Source organism: Bufo bufo, chromosome 1, assembly GCF_905171765.1.
Source record: "Bufo bufo chromosome 1, aBufBuf1.1, whole genome shotgun sequence".
Classification (NCBI taxonomy): domain Eukaryota; kingdom Metazoa; phylum Chordata; class Amphibia; order Anura; family Bufonidae; genus Bufo; species Bufo bufo.
Window position 1 is genome coordinate 686,137,499 of NC_053389.1, and position 15,021 is coordinate 686,152,519.

Here is a 15,021-nt window from a genome sequence, read left to right on the forward strand (position 1 = left end):
AGGCGTATTTTCTTCTGTTTAACCCATTCTGTTGTTGATTTACTTCTATGCTTTGGGTCGTTGTACTGTTGCAACACCCATCTTCTGTTGAGCTTCAGCTGGTGGACAGATGGCCTTAAGTTCTCCTGCAAAATGTCTTGATAAACTTGGGAATTCATTTTTCCTGATAGCAATCCGTCCAGGCCCTGACGCAGCAAAGCAGCCCCAAACCATGATGCCCCCACCACCATACTTCACAGTTGGGATGAGGTTTTGATGTTGGTGTGCTGTGCCTCTTTTTCTCCACACATAGTGTTGTGTGTTTCTTCCAAACAACTCAACTTTGGTTTCATCTGTCCACAGAATATTTTGCCAGTACTGCTGTGGAACATCCAGGTGCTATTGTGCAAACTGTAAACCTGCAGCAATGTTTTTTTGGACAGCAGTGGCTTCCTCTGTGGTATCCTCCCATGAAATCCATTCTTGTTTAGTGTTTTACATATCGTAGATTCGCTAACAGGGATGTTAGCATATGTCAGAGACTTTTGTAAGTCTTTAGCTGACACTCTAGGATTCTTCTTCACCTCATTGAGCAGTCTGCGCTGTGCTCTTGCAGTCATCTTTACAGGACGGCCACTCCTAGGGAGAGTAGCAGCAGTGCTGAACTTTCTCCTGATGAACAGCAAGGCTTTTGTAGATACTTTTATAACCCTTTCCAGCTTTATGCAAGTCAACAATTCTTAATCATAGGTCTTCTGAGAGCTCTTTTGTGAGAGGCATCATTCACATCAGGCAATGCTTCTTGTGAAAAGCAAACCCAGAACTGGTGTGTGTTTTTTTTATAGGGCGGGGCAGCTGTAACCAACACCTCCAATCTCATCTCATTGATTGGACTCCAGTTTGATGACACCTCACTCCAATTAGCTCTTGGAGAGGTCATTAGTCTAAGGGTTCACATACTTTTTTCACCTGCACTGTGAATGTTTACATGGTGTGTTCAATAAAAACATGGTAACATTTATTTATTTGTGTTTTTAGTTTAAGCAGACTGTAATTGTCTATTGTTGTGACTTAGATGAAGATCAGATCACATTTTATGACCAATTTGTGCAGAAATCCATATCATTCCAAAGGGTTCACATACTTTTTCTTGCAACTTTATATTGTAGGATCTGTGAAGTAGAATATATACACACACAACTTTTAAGACGGGCTTCAGGCTCTTTCTCGGAGGACCCAAGCGGATGTGCTCCTGTATCTTCCTATTCAGGTACATAATGTAGCTGCAGCTGAACAGGAAGAAACTGGAGCACATTTGGTCAGACTTCATTGGAAGAGCCTGCACCCAGTGGGGCGGTCATGTGATCACACTCGACATCGTGGCAGTACAACGAAGGGTAAGTCCTGCTGAAAATCTCTTCCTTCCACAGTTTAGCTGAAACAAAGAGCCCCTTTAATTGTAGGATATCCCCATTAGTTATCAGCTTACTGAAGGAAACAAGCTCTAGGATTTATATGAATGGATATGGTAATGTAATTCCTTTGTTGGCAATATTTTCTGCAGGATTATCATTGCTAGTATTTATTACAAGTATTATTTTTACCACATTCAAGCAGTGCGCTGCAGAGGCTAGTGATTGGTCTCAGTGGTCGTGTTGTCAATAAAAAAAATAAAAAATAAAAAGGGAGGGGGTGGGGGGGGTTGGTCGATCAGCACATCCCAATGTGCAGGTGCACGTTGTGTTTGCAGAGTGCTGTTTCATTGTGTTTTTTTTCTTCTTCTGACTAGCCTGTCTGCCCCAGGGGGGGTATAGAGTGGGCTCAGCATGCAAGTTAGTACCTGCATTCCATGGATATAATGGAGGCCATTATGGCACCAAAAATGGTAATGGCAGAGCGGACCTGGCATGCATGTGGAACCTGCACTCCCTGAATTTTGTGGAGGCCATTATGGCACATAACAGGTAGTATTTAGTGTTAGGTTCCTGTCTTATAGAGATCACCTTGACGTTTGGCAGACGGGCCCAAATAATTTTGTACAAAATGTATTTGCTAGGAATCTCAAATTTACAAAATAAGCATAGCATTAGCACCAAAATATTTTCACTCTCTATGGCATTATTGTACGTTATTTATGCTTGCAGAGTGCTGTTGCATTGTGTTTTTTCTTCATGTGTTGTCAATGTGACGTCCCCACTGCAGCCAGGTCCACAGAGCCCGGCTGGGAAGACCGGAGCGGAGGTGAGGGATCTGCTAGGTAAGTAACTGTCTGAAACCAAACAACCTCATTAACTCATATCACTGTTGACAGTAGTCTTTTGTGGATCCTGCCCCTCATGACCACAGGGCAGGAAACTGGCTGGTGAATCAGGTGTGTGAAACGTGGCTCAGAGGGGAGCTTCCTAGTGAATTTTCTGTTAGTATCCCATTGAAGTCTATGAGGGTCATAATACTGCTTTGTACAACCTGGAGGTAGCATAGATTCATACTACAGCCATGCAAACGAGAATGAGGAAGTTTAGTGTTTCAGAGTATATGGTGGCTTCTACTCCAAAAGACAAGTAGACGTGAACACTTAGTGCACGGGTGTCAAACACAAGGCCCGCGGGCCGAATCCGGCCCGCCAGACCTCGTCATGTGGCCCGCGCAGCCGGCGCCGATATGCGGCAGGCGAGCGAGCTGGCGGCGGCTGCTGGGCACAGGGAGATGAGCGCTTCCATTGTGGAAGCGCTCATCTCCAGTCATCTGTATCGCCGTCCTCAGGACAGCGATACAGATGCCTGCCTGTGCTGCGGTAGGGGAGGGAGAGGCGTGTCCCTTTCCCTTCCTCTGATGGCACTAGGCCGGCAGCCTATCAGAAGCCAGCGCAGGCGGTGCGATGACGTCATCGCGCTGCCTGAGCCATACAGCGTGGGACACAGGCCAGAAGAGGCCTGCATCGCATCACTGACATGGAGGTAAGTATGTGTTTTTTTTAATTATTTTTATTGGCGGGGGCTGTTATTACTGGCAAAGGGGGGGGGGCTGTTTGTTATTACTGGCAAAGGGGGGGGGCTGTTTGTTATTACTGGCAAAGGGGGGGCTGTTATTACTGGCAAAGGGGGGGGGCTGTTATTACTGGCAAAGGGGGGGGCTGTTATTACTGGCAAAGGGGGGGGCTGTTATTACTGGCAAAGGGGGGGGGGCTGTTATTACTGGCAAAGGGGGGGGGCTGTTATTACTGGCAAAGGGGGGGGGGCTGTTATTACTGGCAAAGGGGGGGGGGCTGTTATTACTGGCAAAGGGGGGGCTGTTATTACTGGCAAAGGGGGGGCTGTTATTACTGGCAAAGGGGGGGCTGTTATTACTGGCAAAGGGGGGGCTGTTATTACTGGCAAAGGGGGGGCTGTTATTACTGGCAAAGGGGGGGGCTGTTATTACTGGCAAAGGGGGGGGCTGTTATTACTGGCAAAGGGGGGAGGCTGTTATTACTGGCAAAGGGGGGGCTGTTATTACTGGCACAGAGGGGCTCTTATTACTGGGGGCTGTTATTACTGACACAGAGGGGCTCTTATTACTGGGGGCTGTTATTACTGACACAGAGGGGCTGTTATTACTGACACACAGGGGCTGTTATTACTGGGGGCTGTTATTACTGGCAAAGGGGGGCTGTTATTACTGGCAAAGGGGGGGCTGTTATTACTGGCAAAGGGGGGGCTGTTATTACTGGCAAAGGGGGGGCTGTTATTACTGGCAAAGGGGGGGCTGTTATTACTGGCAAAGGGGGGGCTGTTATTACTGGCAAAGGGGGGGCTGTTATTACTGGCAAAGGGGGGGCTGTTATTACTGGCAAAGGGGGGGCTGTTATTACTGGGGGCTGCTATTATCTCCAAATACTTATTATGAAATCTTTCTCATTAGGATAAAACACCTCATCAGCTCCACCGAGCCCCCGGCCAAAGTGTGGAAGTGGCGTCCGAGATCCCCAAGGGCCAAGCCAAGTAACTGTAAGTTTTCCGGCCCTTTGAGGGTGACCAAACTGCTGATGCGGCCCCCGATGAATTTGAGTTTGACACCCGTGACTTAGTGGCACACTAAAAAAGTGCTTTTCAAGGGTCTTTAATTTACACCTTCTCTCCATGAGCTAACATTTTTAGAAAATGTAAAAAAAAATATAAAAAATACAGCAACTACTTAATGTCTGTACATGATAAGGATCAGAAGGAAAACACATCCGCAATGAGCGACACAGTATCCCCGGCTGTAACAGTGAAACCTCTGATCTGCGTCTGGAAGGTGAGACATTGTGTGATCACAGCTCCTAACACGTTATCACACCACCAGCTACTTAGCTCCTATTTACACCGCAGGCTCTTCAGCCCGGACTTTCTGGTGTCCTCGTGATTTACACAGCATACAATTTAAGGAATGTCACATTACAACAAGTGTCTGATTGGTAAAGGAACAGAGGCCTCATTCAACTGGAGTGGCAAATGTAGTCCCAGACTCAGTGTAGAGTAGAATGGAGCAGCAGACAAGCACGCGTGTGTGTTGGTCCTGTCAATTGGGAAACACGAGCTCCCAGTAGTTGTACTCAGTCAGACACTTATACCGTATGTGGATAGTTTTTGCAATGGGACAACCCCTTTAAGACAGTCAACCAGTCCCACTAACACTACTGCGAGATTGGCTGACTTTACCGATGTTTATGGGCATCTTAAAGGGGTTTTCTGCGATTATTCTTTTTTTAACTGATGACCTATCCTCTGGAGAACACCTGGGACCCCCACCAATCAACTGTGAGAAGGCACCAGCACAGCAGCCTTCTCTCTGCTAACCAAGCACAGCTCCGTACATTGTATAGCGGCAATGCTTGGTATAGCAGGTCAGCCCCATTCACTTCAATGAGGCCGACCTGCACCTAGGCCACGTGACCGATGAATATGACATAACACGGCCTAGGGAAAGCAGCGAGAAGGCTGCAACGCTACTGTGAGCACTAGTGCCTTCTCAAACAGCTGATTGGCATGGGACTCAGGTGTCAGCCCCCCACTGATCAGATACTGATGACCTATACAGAGGACAGGTGCTCAGTAGTAAAATCCTAGAAAACTCGTGTAAGGCTTTGTTCATGCCACTGTGTGTATATTGGTGGAAACATTTCTAGGCGTATTGCCTTGACATACGTCATATAATTGCATAGCTCGCAGGTAGCACACATTCCTTATCTCTTGCTGATGGAGGTTGTCTAAATGTATGCTAGGACACTCTTCTGGTATATGTCAGGCCCATTATAGCCTCAGACAGGTTTGCCACATATGTCAGGGGACTGTGGTGAGCAAGTAACTTTAAAGAGGTACCGTATTTTTCGCCCTATAAGACGCACCTAGGTTTTAGAGGAGGACAATAAGAAAAAAGTATTTTTCATTACACGCTCAGGTTAGACCACTAATCAGACCTCAGCTGACAGCCCAATCGGACCCCCAAAATGTTAATAAAACCCCAATAAGACCTCAGTCCACACCCCAATGTAAATGACCCCCCAATCAGACCTCAGATAAGAGCCCCATGCCTCTTATCAGCCACCATGATCAGCCCTTATGCCTCTCATTACCCCAAGCTTTATAAAATAAAAAAACAAAACTTACCTATCCTGCTCCTGGACGCCGCCGCTCCTCAACACCCACCATCTTCTTCCTCCTGCTGTCGGCTGTGCTGTGAACTGGCACGCACAGCGTGAGGTCACAGAGCGCCCTCACACTTTGCACAGCCGACAGCCGAGGACCAGGAAGCGGTGAGTACAACGCCTTCACCGCTTCCTGGTTCTCCTGCACTAATGAGAGCTTCCATAATGGAAGCGCTCATTAGTATTCGCCCCATAAGACATCTTATGGGGTGAAAAATACGGTATTTCATTTTTATTTATTTATGTAATAGGAATCATACACTTTCTAATATACGTGCACTTAAAATTCTGCTTACCTTTTATATATTAGGCAGTTGACCTCAGTCATTCACGTGACACTCTTTACATCATATAATCCCTGACGTTCAGAAAACAGCAGTGTTTGGGCTCATGCACATAAATGTGTGCTGGATGGGCCCGTATTGCGGCCCGTAAACAGCGGGTCTGCAATATACGGGCAATGGCTATGTGCACACTGTACCACGGATACATTCACAGATGAGTACCAACATGGGGTTTCCCCGCACCACAACAAATTCCAGTTGAATGGGTCTGGATCCATATGTGCATTGGGGATCCGTATGTGCATTGCACGTTCGTGTGCATGAGCCCTTACACTACAGGGTAACACTGGTTGCAAGACAGGTGGACTGAGTAGCGGTCCTCCCATAGATCACCCATGGATTTCTTGCGACTCCCATGGCGGTCCCATTCATTTCTATGGGATCACCGCTACTCAGCAATCCTGGCCGCGACAGCTGTCACGTGACCAGTGCTGTCATGTAGACATAGCCTCCTTACAGGACATACATCTGTTTGGTCGGCTGGAATCATGATTTTTATTGTGACTATTACAATAACTACTGTGTATTTACACAGCTGCCCGTCTGTAGGTGATGTTGTTAATAAAGTTCAGAGTTAAAAAACAAAACAAAAACAAACAAAAAACACTGATCTGTTTCAACACAGACACTGACAAACATGACGACAAGCTGCTGCTCCAGGTACTAATACTGTATACTTTCTGCTCCTTGATATACTACTATTCACATGTTAGATACCTGGGGAGTTAAAGGGGTTGTCTCATCATGGACAATGGGGGTATATCGCTAGGATATGTCCCCATTGTCTTATAGGGGCAGGTCGCACTGCTGGGACCCGCACCTATATCAAGAACGGAGCCCCTCAAGTGAAGGAGGACGCACTGCGCATGCGCAGCTGCCCTCCGTTCATTTTCTATGGGGCCGGCAGTTCTGGAACAACATCCTATGGACAGATGAGACCAAGATCAACTTGTACCAGAGTGATGGAAGAGAAGAGTATGGAGAAGGAAAGAAACTGCTCATGATCCTAAGCTTACCACCTCATCAGTGAAGCATGGTGGTGGTAGTGTCATGGCGTGGACATGTATGGCTGCCAATGGAACTGGTTCTCTTGTATTTATTGATGATGTGACTGCTGACAAAAGCAGCAGGATGAATTCTGAAGTGTTTCGGGCCATATTATCTGCTCCTATTCAGCCAAATGCTTCAGAACTCATTGGACGACGCTTTACAGTGCAGATGGACAATGACCCAAAGCATACTGCAAAAGCAACCAAAGAGTTATTTAAGAGAAAGAAGTGGAATGTTATGCAATGGCCAAGTCAATCACCTGACCTGAATCCGATTGAGCATGCATTTCACTTGCTGAAGACAAAACTGAAGGGAAAATGCCCCAAGAACAAGCAGGAACTGGAGACAGTTGCAGTAGAGGCATGGCAGAGCATCACCAGGGATGAAACCCAGCGTCTGGTGATGTCTATGCGTTCCAGACTTCAGGCTGTAATTGACTGCAAAGGATTTGCAACCAAGTATTAAAAAGTGAAAGTTTGATTTATGATTTTTATTCTGTCCCATAACTTTTGGTCCCTTAACAAGTGGGAGGCACAGATGCAAATTGTTGTAATTCCTACACCGTTCACCTGATTTGGATGTAAATACCCTCAAATTAAAGCTGACAGTCTGCAGATAAAGCACATCTTGTTCGTTTCATTTCAAATCCATTGTGGTGGTGTATAGAGCCAAAAATGTTAGAATTGTGTCGATGTCCCAATATTTATGGACCTGATTGTATATTGGAAAATCGTTCAACATCCTATTCTAATAAAAAATGTAATCATTAAAAGAAATGTGTCACCAAAAATGTTATCTGCTAGATAGGGACACATCTTTTTTTCTAATCTGATTTTATTTTCTGATCACAGATTTTTTATTCTATTTCCTGAACATTATTATGGGGGCGGCCACCTTGAGCCTGAGCTATTCTTAACAGCATTTAAAAAAAAAAATAATTGCTTTACGGCAGCCCCGTAGACCATAGACACAATGGTCAGGAGAGGACCTCGGTGACATCTATGGGAGCGTTTTCTGGGCATGCTGTGTGCCCTGTGCAGAGGTTATTGTACAAGGAAAGAATAGATAATGTCTGACCATCACCTATTGTGAATGGAGGATCCTGTCTTATCCTTACACACAGGTGATACCATTACAGGCAGGATTAGATATATATTATATAACGGCAGTAAAGTGATCTGTACAGACCAAGAAGTGGGGCCAATTATTAGGCCTAGTGGCCAGTGCGAAAACAGCAAGATTTTATGTTTTTGTGTAAATATAGATGTTGACATGGAAAATTAAAAATAACAATCACCAGAAATTCTTTAAAAATATGTTAGACATAAAAATGTGATTTAAACAATAGGTCGTTTTCTGATAACACGTTCCCTTTAAAACCGGAATACCCCTTTATTAAACCTCTCTGAAATGCAAGCAGTGCTAACGATGGGCAGCCGGAGATTCTGTAGAGGGTGGCTGTCCTAAAAACGACCAGGACGAGCTGTGAGGAGTCAGATGGAAGGTATGCGCGTCGTCCTCGTGTCTCTGTTTTACACCCTGGAGGACACGTCATGGGATTGTGCATCGCTAGTGTCACGCCACGAAGCTGATTACACGTCTTACCAGGGCAGGTACTGGGCTAAATATAGGGAGCAGAGCCCGGGGGACCCTCACCAGGCACATAGGTGAAATCAGAGGCAGACCGAGGGCATCATAGAAGTCTATGGAGCCACAGGGCAGCTCGGGTCTAAGTATTATACGTGTAACGGATGGCTCGTTAGGTACAGTAATCACAACACCCCACACTGGATCTGAGGAAAATGACGATCCACCGGACTTTGACCTCTGTAGGAGATGACGATTGCTAATTACGATGCACATTGAACTTGTCAATGTTTTATTTCAAATAGTTTTTTTTCCCGATTAGGCAGTAGCTACAGCTGTCCCCATAGATAGTGGGGGGGGGGGATTTATTAAAACTATGGAATGGAAAACTGGATTAGGCTACTTTCACACTGGCGTTTTGGCTTTCCGTTTTCGAAATCCGTTCAAGGCTCTCACAAGCGGTCCAAAACGGATCAGTTTTTCCCTAATGCATTCTGAATGGAAAAGGATCCGCTCAGAATGCCTCAGTTTGCCTCCCTTCCGTCTCCATTCCTCTATGGAGGCAGCGTTTTGGTGTCCGTCTGATGAAACTGAGCCAAACGGATCCGTCCTGGCACATAATGTAAGTCAATAGGGACGGATCCGTTTTCTCTGACAATAGAAAACGGATCCGTGCCCCATTGACTTTCAATAGTGTTCAAGACGGATCCGTCATGGCTATAGAAGACTGGATCCGGCCAGGCGCTCCTCCTACTGGTAATTGAAAGGTCTGTGCTATAAGCAATGCGCCGCACAGACCTTTCACTTACCAGTAGGAGGAGCGCCCGGCCGGTCACAGACATCGCAGGTAAGTATAATGCTTCTAAAATTGCTAAGTAACCATGGCAGCCAGGACTGCAGTAGCGTCTTGGCTTCCATGGTAACTGATCGGAGCCCCAGCGATTAAACTGGGACTCCGATCGGAACTCTCCGCTGCCACCAATGATGGGGGGGGGGGGGTCGCACATTTTAATTAGGGGGGGGCGGCCGCACTGGCCACCAATGTGTTAAATACAGGGGGGGGGGGGGGGGGGGGGTCTACCAGGCAGCAGTCATGTACACAGTTCTTTTAGTATATTCTAACCTGAAGCGTCCCCATCACTAACACCTCTGTTAGAATATACTGTCGGATCTGAGTTTTCACGAAGTGAAAAATCAGATCTAAAAAGCGGATCTGTCTGTGTGAAAGTAGCCTACGGACAAGGATGACAATCTTGTGTGCATCCGTGTTTTTTCACGGACCCATAGACTTGAATGGGTCCATGAACCGTTGTCCGTCAAAAAAATTAGACAGGTCATTTTTTGGATGGACCAGAAACACGGATCACGGATGCGGCTGCAAAACGGTGCATTTTCCGATTTTTCCACGGACCCATTGAAAGTCAATGGGTCCACGGAAAATGGAACAACGGCCGCGGATGCACACAACAGTCGTGTGCATGAGGCCTAAGTGATTAGGAGGAGCGGAGTTCAGAACGAGAGATCACACACACGGTGGGGGAGATTCATCAAAATGGGTGTAAAGGAAAACTGGCTAAGTTGCCCACAGCAACCAATCAGAATCCCCCTTTCATTTTTCAGAGCTCAAAAAAAATAAATTAATTAAAGGTGGAATCTGATTGGTTGCTATGGGCAACTAAGGCCAAGTCCACATCTGCATGCAGGACATTTGTCTCTGCTCCAAAATTGATCCCCTGAATGGAAACCTAACGGGTCCCATTATAGTCTGTGGGGTCCGTAGGCTCCATTCGGCTCAGTTATGTGACAAAACTGTCCTTTGTGTTCTTTGGAAAGGCAAGCACAGATGTGAAGAGTTCCTTGCAGTGAACTCATCTGAGACTTGCTCGCACTTGCCCCACAAATGTTTTAACCAAAAAACCTCTTTAAAAAGTTATTTTTTAATTTCTGGTGTCAAGTGTAAGCAATTGTAGCTGATAAACATATACCGTACATCTGCCCAATCTGCCATCATGCGTGGCCATACAGCTCCTGAGACAACGTGCCCGGGGCGTCCCAGTATCCCTGGAGAGACCCTTTACACCCTTCTGCCACACGTCTCCACACTACTGGTCACATTTGAGTTAGGCTATATGCACACGACCGGTGTGTGTTTTGCGGATCCGCAAAACACGGATGGCGTCCATGTGCGTTCCGCAATTTGCGGAACGGCACGGACAGCCATTAATATAACTGCCTATTCTTGTCCGCAAAACGGACAAGAATAGGACAAGTTATTTTTTTTTGCGGGACCACGGAACGGAGAAACGGATGCGGACAGGACACAGAGTGCTGTCCGCATCTTTTGCAGCCCCATTTAAGTGAATGGGTCCGCATCCAAGCCGCAAAAACTGCGGCTCGGATGCGGACCAAAACAACGGTCGTGTGCATGAGGCCTTAGTTACGAGTCAAGAGGAGAAAATAAAGGAGGATAGCAGATCTGCACAGAGTCTACAATCCTGACGCACGGCGTACTGGCCTTGTAAACACGTAGGTGCAGCACTTGGGGTTATTTTGTGGCTGTAGAGGGAAGGGCTGAGCCGCGGGTGTGGTAAACATGACTCACAGAGAAAGCCAACACTGCTGTGTGTACCTAGAAGTCAGTTCAATCACCCAGAGTCGGGGCTGATATCTGGCAGCCATCTTGCCCTCGATTACAGCACGCATCCTGAGCGCTTCCACACGCTCAATATATGTGGAAGTTACTGAAAGAAGCCTTTTGGCGTATGTTCCATGGGCGCTGTGCGAGTTTAGAATGGACGGCACCTGGACTGAACACTGATCCATTCGACTGAACATCGCTTCACGCAACAATCATGTATTTAGATGATGGGGGGGGGGGGGGGGGGGGGTCATTTACGAATATTTTTATGCCAGCTTTTGGCGTAGAAATTGTCACAAGACCTTTTTTTGTTGCATGGGTGTTGTTGCGCCATCCTCGCCACTTGAGATTGGCGAGGGAGAGACAAGGGCCGGGTCAACACATTTAGGCTAGGGCTACATGGCGACATGTGTCAAGCGACATTTTTTAATAATGATAATCAATGATGTCACACTGCGACACGACAGTCGTAAAAAAAAAAAAATTCACCCAAGTTGGATTTCTGTGTGACCGTCGCATCGCAATCGCAGTGCGACACCACAGACTATTATTACAATGACTATCGGGGTGTAGTTATACCCTTTTGGCCGCGTGACACATGTCGCTGTGTAGCCCTAGCCTTACTGGGGGAGATTTATCAAACTGGTGTAAAGTAGAACTGACTTAGTTGCCCATAGCAACCAGATTCCAACTTTCATTTTCCATGGGAGCTGTAAAACATGAAAGGTGGAATCTGACTGGTTGCTATGGGCAACTAAGCCAGTTCTGATAACACCCCCATCTTTTACACCTGGAAACAGAGACTGGAGTGGTTTTTACTCCAGGTGCACAGACTGCCAGAGGTGCACCTAATTTATGACGAGTCCTGAGCCAGCGCAGGGGGGGGGACAAGGACCGGCTTTGTAAACCACACCCAAGGAGCCTAGAGGACAATTGGTCTGCCCACGGATGTCCTGTCTCATCATTCAGAAGACAGAGGAGTTTCCTATGGCCTTGGAAATGGACTCTGAGGATAGAGAAATACAGCCGAGATGTCAGAGGATTCCTGATCTACCGCTACCCACAGGGAATGGAGATCCCTATAGATCCATCATGTGGGTACAGAAGAGCAGATATAACGTCAGACCCTTCCCGCTGGGGTCCATTAAGATCAGCAAAACATACACGCATATATTCCCAGAAGACCCTCTGAAGGTCTTCATAAAACCCTAACCACTACATTAAACCATTTGCTACATTTAAAAAACCAGAAAAAAAATAAAAAAGCTGAATAAATCAAAATTGAAGCAAAGACTACAGAACGTATAACCTGATTGCTCCTTTTATTTATTAGGCTAGGACTACACGGTGACACTGGTCCGACCACGATCACACAGGAGCGGCGACCTCATGAACATGAATGGGATTGGAGGGCGAGTAGCAAACTGCTGGATTCTTTGCGACTTGCCCTGCGATTTCTACTGGATCCCCGCTACTCTGCAATCCTGGCCGCTATCAGTGCGGGGCTAGCCATAACCTCCACTGACTTCCCCAGAGCAACTCCTGTCTATAGGATCAGTACAAGCGGACCCCTACTATGAGCCACGGCAACCAGCCGGCTGTGGTGGACACGGGCCAGGACCAGCTGCTTTCAGAGGTTTGCCAGCTGCTCTCCTATTAAAGGCATTGTCATGGGGACAACCCCTTTAAAGTTTCTGGAATGATCCATAATAAGGAACGATGCAGAATCTGATTAACTCCTTGTTTCTTAGATGTTTGATCATCGTCACAAAAAACGCCATTCTCCACACTGGTATCTGGACAGTTACCACCGGCGTCCCCTAATGTCTGAGGGTCAGATACATGGGTGCTGAGCTGTAGTGGACGGTTACCACCGGCGTCCCCCCAATGTCTATGTGTCACATACATGGGCGCTGAGCTGTAGTGGACGGTTACCACCGGCGTCCCACAATATCTATGTGTCACATACATGGGCGCTGAGCTGTAGTGTACGGTTACCACCGGCGTCCCACAATATCTATGTGTCACATACATGGGCGCTGAGCTGTAGTGTACGGTTACCACCGGCGTCCCCCCAATGTCTATGTGTCACATACATGGGCGCTGAGCTGTAGTGTACGGTTACCACCGGCGTCCCCTAATGTCTGAGGGTCACATACATGGGCGCAGAGTTGTAGTGGACAGTTACCACCGGCGTCCCCTAATGTCTGAGGGTCAGATACATGGGTGCTGAGCTGTAGTGGACGGTTACCACCGGCGTCCCCCCAATGTCTATGTGTCACATACATGGGCGCTGAGCTGTAGTGGACGGTTACCACCGGCACCCCCCCAATGTCTGAAAGTTACATACAGGGTGCAGAGCTGTAGTGGACGGTTACCACCGGCGTCCCCTAATGTCTGAGGGTCACATACATGGGCACTGAGCTGTAGTGGACGGTTACCACCGGCGTCCCCCAATGTCTGAGGGTCACATACATGGGTGCAGAGCTGTAGTGGACAGTTACCACCGGCGTCCCCCCAATGTCTGAGGGTCACATACATGGGCGCTGAGCTGTAGTGGACAGTTACCACCGGCGTCCCCTAATGTCTGAGGGTCACATACATGGGCACTGAGCTGTAGTGGACGGTTAACACCGGCGTCCCCCCAATGTCTGAAAGTTACATACAGGGTGCAGAGCTGTAGTGGACAGTTACCACCGGCGTCCCCTAATGTCTGAGGGTCAGATACATGGGTGCTGAGCTGTAGTGGACAGTTACCACCGGCGTCCCACAATATCTATGTGTCACATACATGGGCACTGAGCTGTAGTGGACGGTTACCACCGGCGTCCCCCAATGTCTGAGGGTCACATACATGGGTGCTGAGCTGTAGTGGACAGTTACCACCGGCGTCCCCCCAATGTCTGAGGGTCACATACATGGGTGCTGAGCTGTAGTGGACAGTTACCACCGGCGTCCCCCCAATGTCTGAGGGTCACATACATGGGCGCTGAGCTGTAGTGGACAGTTACCACCGGCGTCCCCCAATGTCTGAGGGTCACATACATGGGTGCAGAGCTGTAGTGGACAGTTACCACCGGCGTCCCCCAATGTCTGAGGGTCACATACATGGGCGCTGAGCTGTAGTGGACAGTTACCACCGGCGTCCCCCAATGTCTGAGGGTCACATACATGGGTGCAGAGCTGTAGTGGACCCAGTCAGTGCACTCAGCACATCGGCAGACAGAGGGCCCTGAAAGGCCACTTCCTCCTTGCATATCTCCACTGTACAGCCTGCCCCTCCACCAGCACTGGAGCACTACACAATCCTGCAACTGTTGAGTCACATCCATGTCACAGTGAGGACGCTATTTATAACACACATCACATCCAGTCTCCAAAATACCAGGCCTGTCCCCTGCAGGAGCCTCTCACCTCACGAGTGTCGTAGTCAATAAGGAACAGTCCCAATGCACCTCAGCTCAGCTGGAAATGACATCCACAACGGCCCGGATGCTACTGCTGCCACCAAAAATCCTCTAGCGCCTTCTACCTCACAGCCCCCTGACAACAGTTACTTCCCTAACAACGCAGCTGCCGCTATCTCTTTCACGTGATTGGAGGAAATCCCCGTCAATCACTTGCTTCTGGCTGTGGTTGGTCAATAGATGCGACGCTTTCTATTGGCTGAGCTCTTCTCGCTGCTCCTGAGCCGGCTACACGTGAGTCATTAGGAGTAAGACCCAGCGCTGGTCTCTGATTGGCTGTCGGAGCTGTCA

General features: G+C 47.8%; 1 protein-coding gene across 1 annotated transcript in view; it reads right to left on the reverse strand.

Moving 5' to 3' along the window:
- The window catches only part of ABHD2 (abhydrolase domain containing 2, acylglycerol lipase), a 52,052-nt gene extending 37,244 nt beyond the window's left edge, over positions 1-14,808 (reverse strand). The window contains exon 1 of the mRNA XM_040414161.1: positions 14,678-14,808. The gene's annotated coding sequence lies outside the window, so the exon portion shown is untranslated. The remainder of the gene's footprint in view (positions 1-14,677) is intronic.
- Between the last annotated feature and the right edge of the window lie 213 nt (positions 14,809-15,021).